Source organism: Rhincodon typus, chromosome 14 (assembly GCF_021869965.1).
Source record: "Rhincodon typus isolate 14 chromosome 14, sRhiTyp1.1, whole genome shotgun sequence".
Classification (NCBI taxonomy): Eukaryota; Metazoa; Chordata; class Chondrichthyes; order Orectolobiformes; family Rhincodontidae; genus Rhincodon; species Rhincodon typus.
The window spans coordinates 67803856-67818776 of record NC_063345.1 but is presented as its reverse complement, the minus strand read 5'-3'; positions in this window follow the sequence as shown (position 1 = coordinate 67818776).

The following is a 14921-nucleotide window of genomic DNA, read 5'->3' as shown; positions in this document are numbered from 1 at the left end:
AGCATCCCACCCAAACCCACCTCACTACCTTGTCCCTGTAACCCTGCATTTCCCTTGACAAACCCACCTGGTCTTCATACCACTGGGCACTGTGGGAGTATATATAAATGATCTGGAAGAAAATGTGGGTGGTCTGATAAGCATGTTTGCTGATGACACGAAGATTGGTGGAGTTGCTGATCGTGCCAACGATTGTGAAAGGATACAACAGCATATAAATAGAATGGCGACTTGGGCACAGAAATGATAGATGGAGTTTAATCCAGACAAATGTGAGGTGATGCATTTTGGAGGATCAAATTTAGGTGTGAATTATATTCTAAACGGCAGAACCCTTAGGAACACTAACATTCAGATCGATCTGGGTGAGCAGGTCGACAGTTCCCTGAAAGTGGCAACACAGGTAGCCAAGGTGATTAAGAAGGCATATGCCATGCTTGCCTTCATCGGCTGGGACGTGGAGTACAAGAGTTGGCAAAACATGTTGCAGCTATATAAAACCCTTGCTAGGCCGCATTTGGAGTATTGTGTGCAGTTTTGGTCACCACACTACCATAAGGATATGGAAGCTTTGGAGAGAGTACAGAGAAGGTTCACCAGGATGTTGCCTGGTCTCCAGGACATTAAATATGAGGAAAGGTTAAAAAAAGACTAGGATTGTTTTCACTGGAAAGACGGCGGCTGAGAGGAGACCTGATAGAGGTTTACAAAATTATGAGAAGCATTGACAGGGTGAATAGTCAGAGGCTTTTTCCCAGGGTTGAAGTTTCAATTACAAAGGGGCACAGGTTCAGGGTCACGGGGGAAAGTTTAAGGGAGATGTGCGAGGGAAGTTTTTCACACAGAGAGTGGTAGCAGCCTGGCATGCACTACCACAAGAGGTAGTGGAAATGGGCACATTGATGACATTTAAGAGGCACCTTGCTGGGTACATGAATAGGGAGGGAATAGAGGGATACGGATCGAAAAATCGCAGGTTTGTTTTTAGATTAATTAGGGCATGATGGTCACCACAGGCTTGGAGGGCCGAAAGGCCTGTTGCTGTGCTGTGCTTTTTCATTTGTTCATTTGTTCATTAAGCATGGCCAATTCACCTAACGTGCACATCTTTGGACTGTGGGAGGAAACTGGAGCAACCAGAGGAAACCTCTTACCTCATTGCGCAGTCCTTGTCTCCTGACAGCATTGGTTCTCACTGAAAGGGGCCAGCTCAGGTTGTAGTGGATACTGTGAACAATCTGACTTGCATTCTTCTTAGCTCAGAATAACTGAATTTCATCTCCTTGTTCTAGCATACAATTCACTTTGGGAGGTGGAATAAGACAAGCCAGACAGAATGGCTGAAGATTTACAACAGATAGTTTTTTTTTGTTTGACTGTGCTTTTGAAGTTTTGAAACATTCCAAACATTCCAGAAGGGTTTTGTGGAAAATAACTGGACTGAAAGCTACATGACCAAATGTTTGGTGAAAGAGTCAGGTCACGAAAGATGGGGAGATTCAGCGCTGGGTAGCTACAGGCCCAGCAGGCAAAGGTGGCACAATTAAAATCCAGAACATAGCAGAGGCAATCGTGAGAGGAATGCAGGTATTTCAGAGGACTGTGGGGCTAGAGTAGGTTACGGAGATAGACGGTAAGGCAAGGGAAGCAATGGTGAGCATGATACCATGGAAGGATTTTGAAAACAAGGATGAAGGTTTTAAAATTGAGGCCCTGACAGACCAGCATCCAAAGTAGATCCATAATCACAAGGCTAATCGGTAATTGGCACTTGACGCAAGTTTGCATACAGAGTTCTGGGTGGAGGCTGTAAGTTGAGAAGCTTAGAGAGGAGTGGAATAATCACACCTAGAGGAAAGCTAACTCTGGAATGTCCTGTTTAACAGACCAACATCTGTGTTGATTTAGATAGCAAAAAACTTTTAGAAATTTGCAAGTGTTCCATTGTAATTCTATAGTTGAACCGCAACATCAGTTTCTGCCTTTTTCCTGTCCAAAAGCCAATCCTTTACAGGGGAAGAAGCTGACCCTTTAGTTTGAAAAACAATGAACTTGTTCAGATGTGTTACAGCACATCTCTGGGGCAGGCTGGAATTGTGACCAGATCTTCTGCATTACAAGTGTCCTCACAATAGCCTCCTTCTGTACTGTAAAATTCTATGACTGAGTGTTTGAATCAACTAGTTAATTGATGTTATTACACACATCTGGAGCAGGTGGGACTTGAACCTGGGCTTCCTGGCTCAGCAGTAGGGACACTGCATCATGAGATTCCTAAAGACTGAGTGTGTTTTCTTTCTTTTCTATACCCAGATGCGCTCTTAAACGTAAGTGAGAAGCTCTTTCCTCCCATCATGAAATCACCTGTCGTATCAAGCACCTATTATCCACCACCATTAAATCACCTGTGTTTCCAATGAATTAAATTACGTACAAAGCCTGACCAGGGCAATGCAATACCATCAAAGGTGAGAGAAAAGGTGTGGATTAAATCAAAATGGAGTTGGAAGGGGAAGACTCAAATACAAATGTGTTCAAATACAAAGTTCAAAGATTATAGTCTGCTCTCAATCAACTTTGGAGCTCTTCTGCTTGACCCTTAAAGAGCCCTGCATTTCTAACATTGATAAGTCCTTGGAATGGAGAATGGTGCAGGAGTTATGGAGTTATAGAGTTGTACAGCACGGAAACAGACCCTTTGGTCCAACTCGACCATGCTGACTAGTTATCCTAAATTAATCTAGTCTCATTTACCAGCATTTGGCCCATATCCCTCTAAATCCTTCCTATTCATGTGCCCATCCAGACCCTTTTTAAATGTTGTAATCATGCCAGCCTTAACCACTTCCTCTGAAAGCACATTCCATACACGCACCATCCTTTGCATGAAAAAGTTTCTCCTTAGGTCCTTTTTAAATCTTTCCCCTCTCACCTTAAACATATGCCTTCTAGTTTTGGAATCTCCTACAGTGGGAAAAATATCCTGGCTATTCACCCCATCCATGCCCCACATGATTTTATAAACCTCTATAAGGTCACCCCTCAGCCTCCGACACTCCAGAGAAAATAGCACCAGTCTATGCAGCCTCTCCCTATAGCTCAAACTGTCCAACTCCAACAATATCCTTGTAAATATTTTCTGCATCTTTTCAAGTTTAACAACATCTTTCCAATAGCAGGAATACCAGAATTGAATACATTATTCCAAAAGTGGCTTAACCAATGTCCTGTACAGCTGCAACATGACCTCCCAAATCCTAAACGCAATGCACCAACCAATAAAGGCAAGTGTACCAACTGCCTTCTTCACAACCCTGTCTACCTGTGACTCCACCTTCAAGGAATTATGAGTCTGCACCCCTAGGTCTCTTTGTTTAGTTCTTTCTTCTCAACTACTTGTGATAATAGCCTCCAAAGCTTATTCATTTCCATCTCCAGTGTCTCAGTTCCAGCCTTACAAAATATCACAAACATCCACAATAACCACATAACCAAGACTGAGTGTGATGTTCTCACTGACAAAAACAAAACTTTGAGATCACGTTGAGTTCATTTAGTTTAGAAATGTTAACAGCCAAAATTACAGCCATATAAGTCTTGCTATCAGTGGGTTGTGTTCATTCATTTGAGTCACAAAGTCTTGAGTTCTGGATCTAATCTGGAGAATTGAATATATAATTGAAGCTGATAGCCCAGTGTACTACTGAATGAAAGCTGCACCGTTGGAAGTCCTTATTAGTAAATCTGTTTGGAAGAAGAATTGGCATGTTGCCACTACACAATGTTTAATATTCAAACAACATAATGAAAACAGATTATCTGTGCAATATTGTGTTACTGCTTGTGGGATCTTGCTGCACTTTTTTTGTTATGCTTCCTATGATAAGAGTGACTGCATCTTGAAACTTTTAAGCTGAAAAGTGCTTTGTGAGATTTTGAGCCTGTGAAGGATGAAACATAGAAAATAGGAGTAGGCCATTCAGCCCTTCGAGCCTGCTCAACCACTGCATATGATCATGGCCCTCTTCCCATTTTCTGTCCATAACATTCGCTCTCTCTTGCCCGAAGAACCATAGCTAATTCCTTTTAACGTTTTGGTGTCAACCACTGTCTGTGACAGAGAATTCCATAGACTCACCACTCTCTGGGTGAAGAAAATTCTCCTCATCTCAGTTCTAAGTAGCCGACCACCTATTTTTAGACTATGATCTCTGGTTCTGGACTCCCTGGTCATTGGGAATATCCTTTCTGCATTTACCCATAGAACGTAGAACTGTACAGCACAGGAACAGGCCCTTTGACCCATGATGTTGTGCCAAACATGACACCAAATTAAACTAATCCCTTCTGCCTGCCCTTGTTCCATAATGCCCCATTCCTTGCATATTCATGTGTTTATCTACAAGTCCCTTAAATGCCCCTATGGTATCAGTCTCCACCACCACCCCTGGCAGTGCGTTCTAGACTCCTACCACTCTCTCTAAAAAACCTGTGAGATATTGTATTATGATTCTCTTTGCCAACTCACTCACAAGCGCTGTGTGTTTACTATACCATGCTTCCATTAATTCATTCAAAACCCTTTACCAACGCATTCACAAGTGCTCTATGTTTACTCTACTGCGTTTCCATTCACTCATTCATAAAACCATCCCTTCCAACCCATTACTGCTTCTTTACACCTTTCAATTCTTATCCGACACATGCTACAAGCAGCGTTTAGACCTGTTTCTGTATCAAAGGCTACTCCTGGATAAGTGTTAATACCGTAACCTACTCAGAACAATGCCATCCCCACCATCGTGTCTCCATAACTCACTCAAAACTATGGAAAAATTATAATATTTATTAGACCTTAGCAACCATCTGTCGGGACCTGAATACATTGCAGAACATCAAACAGTTTCCTCCATTCGATGTACTATTCAAGTACATATTAAATAGGGCTACTATCACTTTAAGAAACTTACTATCAAAACAGTGCTTCCATGAAACTGCATGAATGAATGTGTAAGAACTATCAAAACCAACAATAGTAAATGAAATCTCACGACCCAGCTGCGGGAAATCAGTTTAATATTCTCCATACTTTTATTTAGTTATTTCTCACTTATTTAGATCATGCAGATCTAGTATTTTTACTAACATTACTAACTTTAAAGCCAAAAGGACTAACACCTCTTACTTATGCAAGCTCAGACCGGACAGACATTCTAATCTTGTGGTTGGTTGGCTTGTCGAGCTGGTTCGTTGTTCTGCAGACGTTTAATTACCCTGCTGGGTAACATCATCAGTGCAGCCTCTGATGAAGTGCTGTTGTGCTTTCCCAGTTGTTATTTGAACTCTGGTGTCCGTCGGCTGGATTACCTCACTTCCAGTTTTCCTTCGCAATGGAATGTATATGGGGTCGAGCTCTATGTGTTTATTGATGGCTTTCTTAGTGGAGTACCAGGCTTCTAGGAATTCCCGTGCTTGTCTCTGCTTTGCTTGTCCCAGGATCCTGGTGTTGTCCCAATCGAATTGGTGGCTCTCCTTATCCATGTAGATAACCAGCAGCGTAATGAAACATCTGGGGAACAATGAACCAGCTTGGCGAGCCAACCAAACGCAACATCCACAACCTGAGCTACAAATCTACTCTAAAACCTTAGAGACATTCTAATCCCATCTGGAGTAACAGCCAGCATTTAGCAAGTGATTAAATAATCTCCTGCTTCCCCAGGACAGATATCATGCAAACTTGTGTACAATAGATACAACTATGTGACACCATAATGCTAAAATTTTAATGTATGTAAAAACTGTGTATGAAAAAAGGCTACTGTAAAACTGTCCTTTGGATTCCATTGCTGCTCCGAACTGTACTACTGCGGATGCTCATTAAAGAGGCTATTTTCACCACTCGCCAATCTCGGTCATTTTTGAACACGATCCCAAACTTGCCTCTCACATTTCCTTTGAACTTTCCCCCTCTCATCTTAAATACAAGCCCCCCTAGTATTGGACATTTCAACTCTGGGAAAAAGACTCTGATTGTCAACCCTGTCTATGCATCTAATAATTTAAACATTTATATCAAGTCTCCCCTCAGCCTCCGCCACTCCAGAGAAAACAACCTGAATTTTTCTAGCCTCTCCTTCTAGCTCATACCCTCTAATCCAAGCAGCCTCCTGGTAAACCTCATCTGCACCCTCTCCAAAGCCTGCAGATTCTTCCTGTAATGTGGCGACCAAAATTGAACACAATACTCTAAGTGTGGCCTAACTAAAGTCTTATAAAGCTGCAACATTACATCCTGACTCGTGTACTTAATTTCCCGACCAATAAAGGCAAACATTCCATACGACTTCTTTGCCACACTATCTATTGCATGGCCCCTTTCAGGGATCTATGGACTTGAACCCCAAGATCCCTCTGTACATCAATGCTGTTCAGGGTCCCGCCATTGACTGTATACATTTCCTTAACATTTGATCTTCCAAAGTGCAGCACTTCACTTTTATCTGGATTAGACTTCATTTGCCATTTCTCCTCCCATAACTGCAACTGACCTGTATCCTGTTGTATCCTTTGACAACCTTCTCCACTATCCACAGCTCTACCGATCTTTGTATTATCTGCAAACTTAATAAGCCACCCACCTACATTTTCATTCAAGTCGTTTTTATATATATCTCAAATAGCAGAGGTCCCAGTATGGATCCTTGAAGAACACCACTGGTCACAGATCTCTAGCCAGCAAAACACCCTTCTGCCACTACCCTCTGTGTTCTATGGGTGAGCCGATTCTGAATCCGAGTGGCCACGTGACTGTGGATCCCGTGCATCTTAACAATCTGGATGATCCTTCCATGAGGGACCTACCATGAAAGCCTTACTAAAATCCATGTACATCGCATCCACTGCCCTACCATATTCAATCACCTTCATCATCTCCTTGAAAAATTCAATCAAGTTAGTAAGCTTTGACCTGCCCTGCACAAAACCATGGTGACTGTCCATAATTAGGCCATCCTTTTCCAAATGCACATAAATCCCATTCCTAAGAATTCTCTCCAATAGCTGCCCAACTATTAATGTGAGACTCACAGTTTTACAGTTTCCTGGAATATCCCTGTCTCCCTTCTTGAACAGAGGAACAACATTATCTAATGGCCAGTCCTCCAGGACCTCTCCAGTGGCTAACGAGGATACAGACATCTTGGTCAAAGCCCCAGCAACCTCCTCTCTTGCCTGCCTCAATAACCTGGGGTCAAAAACCATGTCAAGCCCTGTTAGAATTTTCTAAGTTTCTGTGAGGTCTACCCTTATTTTTGTAAACTCTCGTGAATATAGTCCTAACTGAACCAATTTCTTTTCATATGTCAGTCCTACCATCCCAGGATTTAGTCTGGTAAACCTTCATGCACTCCTCCCATAGCCAGAATATCCTTTCCTCAGATGAGGAGACCCAAACTGCACCCTCCTACCCATCTTTAAGTCTGCTAACTTAAAGATATTATGTTTAGTTCCCTCATCTAAATCATTAATATATCGTGAATAGGTGGGGTCCAGGCACTGATTCCTGTGGTATTGCACTGGTCACCGGCTGCCATTTGGAAAAAGACCTGTTTATTTCTACTCTTTGTTTCCTGTCTGCCAACCCATTCTCTATCTGTCTCAATACACTACCCCCAATCCCATGCAGTTTAATTGTGCATGCTAGTCTCTGATCTGCAACCTTATTGAAAGCCTTCTGAAAGTCAAAGTAAACCATATCCCCTGTTTGCCCCTTATCAAGTCTACTATAGAATCATAGAACTTTATGGTACAGAGGAGACTCATCGTGTCTGTACCACCTCCTGAAAGATCCATCCAGCTAGTCACCTTCACAAAAAAGCTCAAGCATGTATGATTTACTTTTTGTAAATCCATGCTGACTCTGCCCTTTCTGAGAAAGGTTCACACAATTTGAAATGTTAACACTGATTTCTCTCCACAGATGCTGCCAGACCTGCTGAGCTTTTCCAGCAGTTTTCGATTTTGTTTCTGACTCAGTCCAATTCTGTCACTGTTCTCCATGTGCTCCATGGTTATATTATCTTTAAATGTGCTGTCGCTGTTGTAATGGAGATCAAAAAAAGACAGTCAATGTGTGCACAGTGAGCTTGCACAAACTAATAAATCAATTCATTTTTAATGATGCTGTTTAAGATATAAATATTGACCAGGACACCAAAGGGGTGATGAGATTTTGGTTTACAGTCTCATCCAATGTAAATCCCCTGGCAATGTGGCACTCTGTCAGTTTTACACTCGAACATTGGCCTGGATTTAGAATGAGATTTGAAAGCAACATCTTCTAACACTTGTGATGGCACCTCCAAATTGACCATGATGGACTTTTAGGAGTTTCAATGGTGATGAAATGGTGACAAATGCTGCTTGTACCTTACATTGGAAGGAATGATTTGAAAGGAAGTTAAGTTAAGACATCAGTGTGCACTCCTTACAGTTGAGAAATATATGTAAACTGGTTTCAATCAGACCAGACTGTATTACAAGCATGTGTTTTCTTTTGTATTGGCTTTATGAAACTCTGCCTGGTTTTTGGTTACTTGACTCCTAGAGTGAAGTGAATTTCTGGAAAAGATCATGCTGAAAATCTAATGTTTTTGGAAATATCAACAAGAGATTTCCTGGGTTTTTTTGACTCACAACTCTGGTCTGAACTCTGTGTGACCCCACTTCATGAGCACTTGGGATTTAAGGTGTTAGGTAAGGTTGAAGGTAGTAATGTATGCATGTTGGGGTGGTAGCTGTTAAGTTTAGGATGGTGAAGTTACATTGTTAGAATTTGGGTGTAAAGACTTAGAATATTGGAGTTAAGGAATGCGCTGTATAACATTGATTGATGCAAGGTTAAAACGCAGGATGATTCAATTCAGCCCATCAGCTTTCCGCCAGCTGTTTGAAAGAACATCTGATTATTTGCACTCTTTTGTTCTTACTCCATCCCTGCAAAATAATAATATTCATGTAGTTATTGAATTCCTGTTTGCAATTTACTACTGAATTTGCTTCCAATGCTCTTTTCATTCTCTGCATCCTAGATCATAATACTTCAATCCATTCAGAATATTTCCTCATGGGATCTCTGGTTCATTTGCCATTTCCCTCAAATACTGTATCCCCTGTTATTTCAGGAAATCTTTATTCATTCATATTTATTACTCATGCCTTGTTGATAGTGGACAGGCTTTGGGGAGTCAGGAGGTGAGTTATTCTCTGAATTGCTCTAAAGACCACCATCTATTGTCAATCCTAATTACCCTCGAGAAAGTGTTGGAGAGCCATCTTCCGCACCCCTGTATATTGGCTGGTGTACGGACACCCACAACACTGTTAACAAAGGAGTTCCATGATTTTAACACATCCTCTGATACAGGAATGATGATATTTTTCAAATCAGGACTGTGTGTAACTTGGAGAGGAGCCAGAACTGGTCACGTTCCTATGTTACTGCCTCCCTAATTTCTCTAGCTGGTAGATGACACAGATTAGAAGGTGCTGTTGAAGAAACTCTCATTGTTGCTGAATGTATCTTCTTTATGGGCCACTGTGCACCTTCGTTGGAGTGATTGAGTGTTGAAGGTGATAGGTGGGGTGCGAGTCACGTTGTCTGCTTTGCCCTGGAAGGCCTGGAGCATCTTGTGCGTTGTTGGGGCTGCACTCATCCAGACAAGTGGGGAACAGTCCATCCCATTCCTGGCTTATACCTTGTCGATAATGGACAGGCTTTGGGGAGTCAGGGGATGAGTTATTCTCTTCAGGATTCCTAGTCTCTAATCTGCTTTTCTGTTTGTATAACTAGTCGAATTCAGTGTATGGTTAATGATAAATGCCAGGAAGTTGATAGTGGTGTTTCAGTAATTTCAATGTCATTGAATGTCAAAGTCCAATGGTTGGATTGTCTCTTACTTGAAATGGTCATTGCCTGGCATTTGTGTGGTGTGAATGTTCATAGAATCATAGAATCCCTGCAGTGTGGAAGCATGCTATTTGGCCCATTGGGCCCATTACCAAACAAAGAACAAAGAACAAAGAACATAGAAAATTACAGCACAGGAACAGGCCCTTCGGCCCTCCAAGCCTGCGCCGATCCAGAACCTCTATCTAAACCTGTCACCTATTTTCCAAAGATCTGTATCCCTCTGCTCCCTGCCCATTCATGTATCTGTCTAGATACATCTTAAATGACGCTATCGTGCCCGCCTCTACCACCTCCGCTGGCAACGCATTCCAGGCACCCACCACCCTCTGCGTAAATAACTTTTCATGCATATCTCCCTTAAACTTTTCCCCTCTCACCTTGAAATCGTGACCCCTAGTAATTAGTCCCCCACTCTGGGAAAAAGCTTCTTGCTATCCACCCTGTCTATACCTCTCATGATTTTGTAGACCTCAATCAGGTCCCCCCTCAACCTCCGTCCTTCTAATGTAAATAATCCTAATCTACTCAACCTCTCTTCATAGCTAGCGCCCTCCATACCAGGCAACATCCTGGTGAACCTCCTCTGCACCCTCTCCAAAGCATCCACATCCTTTTGGTAATGTGGCGACCAGAACTGTACGCAGTATTCCAAATGTGGTCGAACCAAAGTCCTATACAACTGTAACATGACCTGCCAACTCTTGTACTTAATACCCCGTCCAATGAATGAAAGCATGCCGTATGCCTTCTTGACCACTCTATCCACCTGCGTTGCCACCTTCAGGGTACAATGGACATGAACACCCAGATCTCTCTGTGCATCAATTTTCCCCAAAGCTTTTCCATTTACCGTATAGTTCGCTCTTGAATTGGATCTTCCAAAATGCATCACCTCGCATTTGCCTGGATTGAACTCCATCTGCTATTTCTCTGCCCAACTCTCCAATCTATCTATATTCTGCTGCATTTTCCGACAGTCCCCTTCATTATCTGCTACTCCACCAATCTTAGTGTCATCTGCAAACTTGCTAATCAGACCATCTATACCTTCCTCCAGATCATTTATGTATATCACAAACAACAATGATCCCAACATGGATCCCTGTGGAACACAACTGGTCACAGTTCTCCACTTTGAGAAACTCCCTTCCACTACAACTGTCTGTCTCCTGTTGCCCAGCCAGTTCTCTATCCATCTAGCTAGTACACCCTGGACTCCATGTGACTTCACTTTCTCCATCAGCCTACCATGGGGAACATTATCAAATGCCTTACTGAAGTCCATGAATATAACATCTACAGCCCTTACCTCATCTATCAACTTTGTCACTTCCTCAAAGAATTCTATCAAGTTGGTAAGACATGACCTTCCCTGCATCACCAATAAGCCCATTTTCTTCCAAATGTAAATAGACGCTATCCCTCAGTATCTTCTCCAGCAGCTTCCCCACCACTGACGTCAGGCTCACCGGTCTATAATTTCCTGGATTATCCTTGCTAACCTTCTTAAACAAGGGGACAACATTAACAGTTCTCCAGTCCTCCGGGACCTCACCCGTGCTCAAGGATGCTGCAAAGATATCTGTTAAGGCCCCAGCTATTTCCTCTCTCGCTTCCCTCAGTAACCTGGGATAGATCCCATCTGGACCTGGGGACTTGTCCACCCTAATGCCTTTTAGAATACCCAACACATCCCCCCTCCTTGTGCTGACTTGACCGACCATAATCAAACATCTATCCCTAACCTCAACATCCGTCATGTCCCTCTCCTCAGTGAATACCAACGCAAAATACTCATTAAGAATCTTACTCATTTTCTCTGACTCCTCGTATAACTTCCCTCCTTTGTCCTTGAGTGGGCCAACCCTTTCTCTAGTTACCCTCTTGCTCCTTATGTATGAATAAAAGGCTTTGGGATTTTCCTTAACCCTGTTTGCTAAAGATATTTCATGACCCCTTTTAGCCCTCTTATTACCTCATTTTATATTGGTCCTACTTTCCCGGTATTCTTCCAAAGTTTTGTCTGTTTTCCGTCATCTAGACCTTATGTATGCTTCCTTTTTCCTCTTTGCTAGTCTCACAATTTCACCTGTCATCCATGGTTCCCTAATCTTGCCCTTTGTATCCCTCATTTTCACAGGGACATGTCTGTCCTGCACTCTAATTAACCTCTCTTTAAAAGCCTCCCACATATCAAATGTGGATTTACCCTCAAACAGCTGCTCCCAATCCACATTCCCCAGCTCCTGCCGAATTTTGCTATAGTTGGCCTTCCCCCAATTTAGCACTCTTCCTTTAGGACCACTCTCGTCTTTGTCCATCAGTATTCTAAAACTTACAGAATTGTGATCACTATTCCCAAAGTAATCCCCCTACTGAAACTTCAACCACCTGGCCGGGCTCATTCCCCAACACCAGGTCCAGTATGGCCCCTTCCCGAGTTGGACTATTTACATACTGCTCTAGAAAACCCTCCTGGATGCTCCTTACAAATTCTGCTCCATGTAAACCCCTAACACTAAGTGAATCCCAGTCAATGTTGGGAAAATTAAAATCTCCCATCACCACCACCCTGTTACTCCTACATCTTTCCATAACCTGTCTACATATTTATGCCTCTATCTCACGCTCGCTGTTGGGAGGCCTGTAGTACAGCCCCAACATTGTTACCACACCCTTCCTATTTCTGAGCTCTGCCCATATTGCCTCACTGCTCGAGTTCTGCATAGTGCCCTCCTTTAGCACAGCTGTGATATCCTCTTTGACCAGTAATGCAACTCCTCCACCCCTTTTACCTCCCTCTCTATCCCACCTGAAGCATCTATATCCTGGGATATTTAGTTACCAATCTTGCCCTTCCCTCAACCAAGTCTCAGTAATAGCAAAAATTCCAAAGAGAATCCCATCCAGACCCACTCCTCTACCCCATCCCTGTAACCCTGCATTTCCAATAGCTAACCCACTTAGCCTGCACATCCCTGGACACCATGGACAATCCACCTAACCCGCACATCTTTTGATTGTGGGAGGAAACTGGAGCACTCAGAAAACAAATGCAGGCACAGGGAGAATGTCCAAAATCCTCACAAGCATCACCTGAGGGTAGAATTGAACTCAGGTCCCTGGTACTGTGAGGCAGCAATGCTAACCACTGTGCTGCAACTTTTCACTTGCTATTTGTCAGCTCTATCCTGGATATTGTCCAGATCTTGTTGCATTTGAAAAGGGACTACTTCAGTATCTGAGGAGTTGCGAATGGTACTGAACACTGTGCAATCATCAGCGAACACCCCACTTCTGACCTTTTGGTGGAGGGAAGATCATCGATGAAGCAGTTGAAGATGTTTGATCCCAAGACATGAGGAACTACTGCAGAGATGTTCTGGAGCTGAGATGAATGACCTCCGACTACCACAATTATCTTCTGATGTGCCAAGTATGACTCCCACCAGCAGAGAATTTGCCCCCGATACCTATAGACTTCAGTTTACCTGCGGCTCCTTGATTCCATACTCAGTCAAATAGGGTCTTGATGTCAAGGGCAGTTGCTCTCACTTTATCTCTGGATTTCATCTGTTTAGTCTGTGTTTGGACCGAGGCTAAGGTGTTTGGAGTGCAAGTCCTCATCAGCAAATCCAGGACGGTTGCTGTATCAATGCAGTGCGTTCGTCATTTCTTGATATTTCACGGTGTGAATTGATGAAATTGCTGAGTAGCATTTTCAATAGTTTCCTAAGAAACTATCCAAGACTCCTTCCTCCTTCTTAACTACTTGCTGCTTCTCGGTGCCAGGGATGATAGACATGATATCACTTGGTATATTGATGTTAACTGGCTGCCTCTCTTGACATTTCTCTGTATCTAATTATCTAACATTCAGTGAACAACATTCAAACATTCAACAAACAAATCAGCATACCCCTCCCTGTACTTGACTTTGCACCTTTAAGATGCTTAGTTACAATCTACCTCTTTGACCAAGCTTGTGTTTATCTGCCCAAATATTTTCTCTGTGACTAAATGTCATATTACATTAGATAATGCTCCTGTGAAGCAGTCTGAGATGTCTTGAAGATGCTATATAAATGCAGGTTGTTGTTGTCACTCAGACTGGGGAGAAAATATTCTCCAAATGAACCATTACAGATGCTTGAAGGGAGGTACTTTATTTGAACAGTAAAGGTTATAGAGTAATACAAGCAGCTGCCCGTGGGAATGAGAAGCCTTCCTTTCCCTTTCCTCCTCACTCTGGAGAGCTGAGAGATAGATAATACAAGCACAGACAGGTGTGATCTGTGTTTGTAGTTTACAGCAACTAATTACTGAGACTATGAGATGTGATTTTGTAACAGATCAAGATTGGGACATCAGACAAGACCAGTGTGTTCCTCGTCCAGTAAAGTAGATGGCTTTGTCTCTTCAGCTCATTCTCACTTTGTGCCCTTTCTGTCAGGGCTCACCCTATTCATATTCAACATGTGTTCTAAAGGGGATTGAGAAAGCAATGTTTAAAATAATGAAAGATGGGATGTATTTGATAAAACTCGAAAGGTCAAATGCCTAGAACTACAGAGAAAAGATGAAGTGTTAGAGACTTCAAACAGGCTTCAGAGAAATAGTAAGAACTGCAGATGCTGGAGTCAGAGATAACTCAGTGTGCAGCTGGATGAACACAGCAGGCCAGGCAGCATCAGAGGAACAGGAATGTTGACGTTTCAGATCAGGACCCTTGTTCGGAAATGGGGAGGGAAAAGCAAGCTGGGAAATAAATAGAGAGGAGGGGTGGGGCTGGGGAAAGTAAGTGGGATGGTGATAGGTGAGTGCAGGTAGGGAATGGTGGGGATTGGTCAGTGAGGTACGAGGGCTGGATGGGTGGGAGAGAAGACGGACAGGTTGTGTCAGGTCAAGGAGGCGGGGATGAGAGGGAGGGTTGGTCATGGGATGAGGC